The sequence below is a fragment of the Arachis stenosperma genome, chromosome 5 (genome assembly GCF_014773155.1).
Source record: "Arachis stenosperma cultivar V10309 chromosome 5, arast.V10309.gnm1.PFL2, whole genome shotgun sequence".
NCBI classification, from domain to species: Eukaryota; Viridiplantae; Streptophyta; class Magnoliopsida; order Fabales; family Fabaceae; genus Arachis; species Arachis stenosperma.
The window spans coordinates 91,569,385-91,576,966 of NC_080381.1; positions in this window are offsets into that span (position 1 = coordinate 91,569,385).

Consider the following 7,582-nt stretch of genomic DNA (forward strand, 5'->3'; position numbering starts at 1 on the left):
AGCGACAGACCTCTTCAGGCCAGGACAACCCGACCTCTTCTCAAAGAGCTCGGCCAAAGTCACAGAAAAGCCCAAACAAAGGGCCCAAATAGAGGAACACGTCCCAAATCCAAGGGCAGCCCAAGCCCATAGAGATAAAGGTGGTTCCCTTAAAAATGACCTCACTTAAAGATAAGATAAAGATAAGATAAGATAACTAACTTATCTTATCCACAGGAAGCCACATCTCACCATTATAAATACATTAGAGCACCCAGGTATAACTCATACTCTGATTCTACTCAATACCTGCTTAATACCCTTGCTAACTTAAGCATCGGAGTCCCTTGCAGGTACCCCCCACCCTCCGGGGACGAAGGATCAGCACCACCACCAAGTCCAACAAGTCGGACACACCAGCTCCGGCCGCCGTACACCTGCCGGACACGTCGGCTCCGACCAACACAGAAGATCTCATCCGAGATCGACCTATAGTTTCAGGTAACCCTTGGAATACCCCCCAATTATCCTCTAACACATGCACAAAGGCTTGCTCGACATCATCCGACATTTCCCACGAATACCTAGACACTACCACATTCTTTTGCCAGCATAAGGGGAAGGCAGGTTCATTATTTTGTTCCAAGAAAAAAGGCCGAGCTTCTTCAAAAGCTCGAACCTTGAAATAATAGTTTTTGAAATCTCTAAAAGACTCGTCGTACATAGAAAAAACATTCTTTCCTTGGGCGGCTTGGAAAGAAATCCAGGAAGCCTTCTTCTTAGCTACCCCAGGCTTTGTCAAAACAAAAAGATAAAGAAAGAGAGTTTGAGAAGGCCGGATATCCAGTTCCTGACACAACAATTGAAAGATCTTTATGTAACCCCATGAGTTCGGATGGAGTTGGGATGGAGCTACATTATTAGGACCACAACAAGTCGGTCTCAAAGGAAGTAAAAGGATTGGTAATGTTCAGTTGGCTAAAAAAGTAATCATATGCATAAAGGAAGGGACGTTCCCCCTGGGTCAGAGAAGGAAAACAAACTCTCTCATCAGGATCAAGCGCTACCAACTTGTAATTATTCTCTTGATCTCTACTCTTACAAATCCTATGATGCATTATAAGTTGCACACAGTACTCGGAATCAACCACACTGACACACATTAAGATAAGAGAATCAAGCCAATAAAACATGCCCTCCGGGACCTTAGTAGACATCTCGACAATATTTTTGCGAGAAGACATGGGCCAACTAGTCCTACAGTGAGAAAAAGGAAAAATGGGTTACTAATCAAATAGCTCGGACAAGTATGGATATAACTCGGACAAAAGCATACGAATGTTAGATGTTAGATACAGCAGTGAAAGGGAAAACCCCAGGACCTACAGCAAGGACAAGGGGCACTCTTTGGAGGCAATAACAAAGTAAGCCCAGGAAAAGAAGGAAATCTACAGTTGTTCATATCCTAGGTCGAGCTGTATGACCCGGGCCGATTGACGTCAAGTCGACCAACCTCTTCAGGTCAGGATTACCTGACCTCTTCTCAAAGAGCTCAGCCAAACTGCCAGAGAAGCCCAAAAAGGGCCCGAACAAAAGAAACCCAGCCCAAATCTAAAGGCAGCTAAAGCCTAAAAGGATAAAAGGCGGTTCCCCTTAAAGATAAGATGACTTCGCCAAAAGATAAGATATGATAACTATCTTATCTCCAAAAAAGCTCACTCCACACTTTTATAAATACACTGGAGCACTCAGGTATAACTCATACTCTGATTATACTAAAAACCTGCGTAAAGCCCATGCTAACTTCAGCATCAGAGTCTTTTGCAGGTACCACCACCCTCTGGTGATGAAGGATCAGCAGCTTCATCAGATCCAACAAGTCGGACACGACAGCTCTGACCACCAGCTCTAAACAGGTTGGACACAGCAATACCGACTACTACCGCAGATCTCCTCCGAGATCGACCTACAGTTTCAGGTAAACCCTCGGAAAATTAGCGCCGTTGCCGGAGACCTGGAAGTCATCCCATCATCATGGCAGATAACCTTTACAATGACCACGATTCTGATCTAGAAAATAGGACACCGCATAAAAACACGGACGCCACCTCCAAAGACGAACTTCAAAACGGGGGAGATAAGCAACCCTTAAACACAGAAATTCTATAGGCTCTACAAGCTCAGCAGGATCGCCTCAAACAACTTGAAAAAGAGGTCGAGCATCAACGGAAAGTCGAGAGGAACCTTCGAAGAGAAACTAGGCGTCGCTGAGAGTTAGAGGACAAGCTCCTAAAACTCGAAGCCGACCTAAAAACCAAAACCATTCAAATTGATAGCAATGACAACTCCCACAAATATCAAGATCCCTGCACCAAAGAAATCAAGAAAACTAAAGTTCCAAAGGATTTTCAAGCTCCTGACATGACCCCATACGACGGTACCTCCCATCCAAGCCATCATCTCAGCAACTTCAGAAGTAGAATGTATCTTACCGACGCCTCGGACGCCATTCGTTGCAAAGCCTTCCCAACTACTCTAACAAAGGCGGCAATTAAGAGGTTCGACAGTTTGCCTCCTAGGTCCATGACAAGCTTTGACGACTTAGCCAAGAAATTCCTCGCCAGATTTTCTATCCAGAGAGATAAAGCCAAACACGCTCCGAGCTTATTAGGCATCAAGCAAGGAGATTGGGAGAGCCTTCGCAACTACATGAAAAGATTCAACAAAGCATGCCTGGACATACAAAGCCTACCAACAGAAGCAGCCATCATGGGCCTTATCAATGGCCTACGAGAAGGACCTTTTAGTCACTTCATATCAAAGAAGCACCCAACATCTTTGAATGAGGTGTAAGAACAAGCAGATAAGTATATCAACATGGAAGAAAATTCTCGGCTAGGAGAGACCGCAAAACCTAGATTCTCTTATTCTTCTAGGGAAAAAGATAAAGAGTTCAAGAAAAAAGAAGATCAACACGGAGAAAAGCCTAAAAAATACCACAATCACACGCCTCTTCGAGTGTCTCTCGTGGAGGTTTACCGAGAAGTATGCCACACCGAGAAGATTCCACCACCTCGTCCAATCAAAAGCAAAAAAGGAGGAGGAAATCGGACGGAATACTATGAATACCACCGAATCTATGGACATCCTACCAACGAGTGCTTCGACTTGAAGAATGTCATAGAAAAATTTGTAAGAAAAGGGAGACTAGATCGGTATTTAGCCAATAAGACGGATGAACACAGAAAAAACGAAAGGACGAAGAGGTCGAACGAGCTGACCGACCACATCACACCCCGGAGAGGCACGTTCACATGATAAATGGAGGATTCGCAGGAGGAGGTAAGATGTGTGGAAAACGATCCAACACAAAACTCACTGGCAAGTGTACCGGGTCGCATCAAGTAATAAAACTCACAGGAGTGAGGTCGATCCCACAAGGATTGAAGGATTGAGCAATGTTAGTTTAGTGGTTGATTTAGTCAAGCGAATCAAGTAATGGTTGAGTGATTTATGATTGACAGAAACTAAATTGCTTGAAATGTAAAGAGGGGAGGAAAAATTGCAGAAAATTAAAGAGAGCCAGAAGTAAAATACTGAATCTTAAAGAGAAAGTAATTTAAAATTGCAGAAACCTAGATTACAAGAAATGTAAATAACTGAAGCTTAAAGTGCAAGAAAGGTAAATTACTTGAATCATAAAAGGGATTGGGAGTTGGGATTGTAGAATTTAAATAGGCAAAAGTAAATTGCAATAAACAGAAGAGTAGAGGATTGATTGATTGGAATTAGATCTCAACAGAAAATAAACTTTCTTCGAAGAGTAAACAAAGATTGGCTGGTGCTTAATTTGCAGCAATTTAAAATTGGATTCAAGATCTTAGGAGTAGAAGAGACTAGATAACAACTCTAGATCTCAAATCCTTCCTTGATCCAACAAGAACAATTGCAAAAGAAGTAAGAAAAAGTGAATTGTAGAAAGAGTATAAGATGAAGCAGTATATGGAACTTGAAATTCAATTATGCAGAAAATAAAACAAGAGATCTCAAGGTGAGATTGAAATAGAAATTCTTCAATTCTCCACCCAAGATTTAAAGCAAGAAAAGTAAAGAGTGCTCAAGCAAGAACAAGGAAGAAGAGAGATCAATTCTCCTTCCCGATTCTCTAAGATCTCAATTCAAAGCTCAAAAATAAAATTGAAAATTGAAGTCTAAAAATGTAAAAGTTTAAAGGTAAAAAAAAAGGTCCCTAATACATCAAACTAGCTTCTATTTATACACTTTCTATTCTTGGATTTTGGAATTTGGATGGGCTTTTGATTTGGTGAAAAAATGAATTAAGTTGGACTTTTAATTCAATTTTCAGCCCATGAGAAATTAGCTTCCAGGAGGCTGCTCTGCTCTTGTGGAGAGCAGAGCAGTGAAGTCTTGCATGGGGATGCATATTGCGTGCGTGCTGAGTGTGGGACATCAGGATGCTGCCCTGCCCTTGTGGAGGGCAGGGCAATGTTTTCATGGTACGCCTTGCCTCTCTTGAAATATTTTGCGTGCCAAGTCTTGGACACCATCAGTGTAGCTCTCAAGTGGTGCTAAGAGCGTAGCTTCCTTGCTTTGTTAGTGAAGCCTCCGTGTTCAAGACTTGCTGGGAGCATTTTGGCCAATTTTTGGCTTATTTTCCTTACAAGGAGCACTCCTTCCTTCCCTTGGGTCATGGGTTCGAAACCCATGAGTGGCACTTAGAGTTGATTTTTCTTGGATTTTCTTCAAGAGGAGCCCGAAATTGCTCTTGAGGAGGGCAGGGCAGAATTTTTCCTTCCTTTGTTCCTTGGCATAGAGTTGTGCTCCGCTCTTATGGAGGGCAGGGCAGTGATGTTTTGGAAGCTTAGTTCATTATGCTGCTCTCCTGGAGAGCAGTGTGCTCTTGTGGAGAGCAGTGTGGCTTCCTTCATCAATGTTGCTCCACACTTTTCCTTCTTTTACCACACCTTTTTCTTCCTTTGGACACAATTCTTAAGCCACGTTTTTCTTCTTTTCTTCCTTTCTTCACCTACAAGAAACCAAAACAACCAATCAAAGTATCTCCAAATTCACAAGGTTTATAAATCATAAAAAAATCAATTAATTTTAGCTCAAACCTCATGATTTAGCATCAATTAAATGGTGGTTGTTTGATTTAAAGAAGTCATGCATTTTCATTCCAAATTACTTACTTAAGATGCAAGAAAGTGCATAAAGACTAGTGAAACAAGTGAAATTAGTTGGAAAAATGGGTATATGATGACTTGTCATCACAACACCAAACTTAAATCTTGCTTGTCCCCAAGCAAGCATCAAAACTAAGAGGAAATGAAATGAAAAAGAAGAGCATACATATCCTTATTAGGCATATACTAGAACTTGGTTCATGGAGTTTCATGCAGATCAATAGTAGTTCATTTATTATTTGCTGTCATAACAAACAATGTCTCCTAAAAGGTTCACCAAGGTTGCTGCTATAATACCTTACTTTTTATTTATTTCCCTTGTTAGCTTTTTCTTCTTTCTTTTGCATTAGAGAGCTTATTATTTATTGAAGGCTTGGTGGCAAATGTTGCAGCAGCCTTTGGCTTTATTTTTGGCTCAACATTTCTTCACCACAGACACATGGCTCACCATTTCCTCCTAGGATCATTGATGCCCAGCATCTCTTTGGATAACTAAATGCTTTGTAACTAGGTTGCTCTTTATTGTGGACTTTCAATTGGCCATCCCAAATCAGTTACTCTAAGTGGCCAGGTTTTGAAATACCCCTTAGAATTTACTTGTCCAAGCATATCCTAGTACAAGAACACCACAGGCATGTGTCCTAAGGTCCAAGCTATTGGTGCCTAGCCTTATTCTTTGTTTCTTTGCCATCTTTTGGCCTTTTCTTTTTCCTTTTCTTTTGATTTTGTTTTATTTTCAAGGGACTTTTATTAATCGAAGGTTCATAGCAGCAAACTCGCTTAAGCTTCAAGTAACATGTCATTATGCAGCAATTATTCTATGAGCTAACAATTGAATTAAACATATACCACCACTAACTTCCATTCTAACTTATGCAACATTGGATATTTACTTTCTAATTCAAATATTTCTCTTTTATTCAAGCATATGGGAAACAAAACAGAATTCAAGCTAAGTGATGAATGACAAGCACTTATGCAAATAAGCATTCTTAACAAACAATTCCACTTGCAACCAAATAAAACACTTTAGCAAGACATATAAGAGTTCCCAAATCAAAACAATTCACAACAGCAAAGATTAAGTTTAGATACAACCTTTGAAGTTGCAGCCCTTTGGTTCTTCCTTCCGTTGTGTCCCTTTTGAGTCATAATGCCATTTGTCTTCAAATGTTGTCTAATTTCCTGCATAATTCTCAAAAGTTGCTTGCTTCTCAAGCCCTTAAATGAATGGTTAGTATGCATAAATTGAGTGTGTCTCTTGGATTTATTTTGGTGTGGGAACACCAAACTTAATTCCTTGCCACTGCCTCAGATGCAACAAGTTAACCATATGTGAAACCTTGTGTCTTCGCTAAAGGTTATAAAATTTAAAAAAAAAAACTAGAAAATAACTAGATGGTTGAATGAATTGTCTAATTGCCTGGAGTTAGCATTCTGCATAAGGTGAGAGTATGCTTTTAGATAGATTTTGGTGGAACACCAAACTTAAAATCATTCATTCTCCCTTAACTTGTTTTGGTGTGAAACACCAAACTTAGCTCCTTGCACTACAGACCAATTATTCAACCTTTTTATTGAAATAAGCTAGAAAAGAAAACTACCTCAGGTTGGGTTGCCTCCCAACAAGCGCTTTTTTATTGTCACTAGCTTGACATTGATCCACCCTTAGGGTGGTTGATGGTTGGAATGTCGGAGCTTGTCCCCTCTCACTGTCAGCCTCCTTTGTGTGCCTTGATGCTCTATTTCAATGTGCTCGAGAGAGAGTACTTGGTTAACAGTGTAGTGGTCTTCTGCTCCCAACTGTTGATATACTAATTGCACCTTGTCACCTTTGGAAAATACTTCAGTTGGGATTTTTTTATTCTTCCAGCCTTTGTAAACTTTCTTCTTATTTTTCTTCCTTTTCCTTGTCAGTCTTTCTTCCTTAAAAGTGGCTTTAGTTGTGACATTTCCCTTCTTGTTTATTATCCCAGCTTCTTTTTGAATTCCTTCTCCTCCTTGCACCTGCTCATCCTTCTGTTCTACTGTGTTGATGATTGTTTGCCCTGGAAAACAGTCACTACTTGTTTTGCTTGTCTCTTCATCAGTTTGTGGTTCTGGGAACACCTTCAGGGTGATGCTTTCCTCATACATCCTGAGGGTTAGCTCTCCCTCCCCTACATCTATGATGGCTCTAGCAGTGGCTAAAAATGGTCGACCAAGTATTATGGAGTCATTCTCTTTTTCTGCTGAATCCAGGATCACAAAGTCTGTAGGAAAAATGAACTTGTCGACCTTAACTAAAAGGTTTTCAATCACTCCTTTGGGATGTACCCCTGATTGATCCATCAGTTCTAAGGACATTTGTGTTGGCTTCACTTTTCCTGTGCCAAGCTTCTTTACTAAAGAGGATGGAA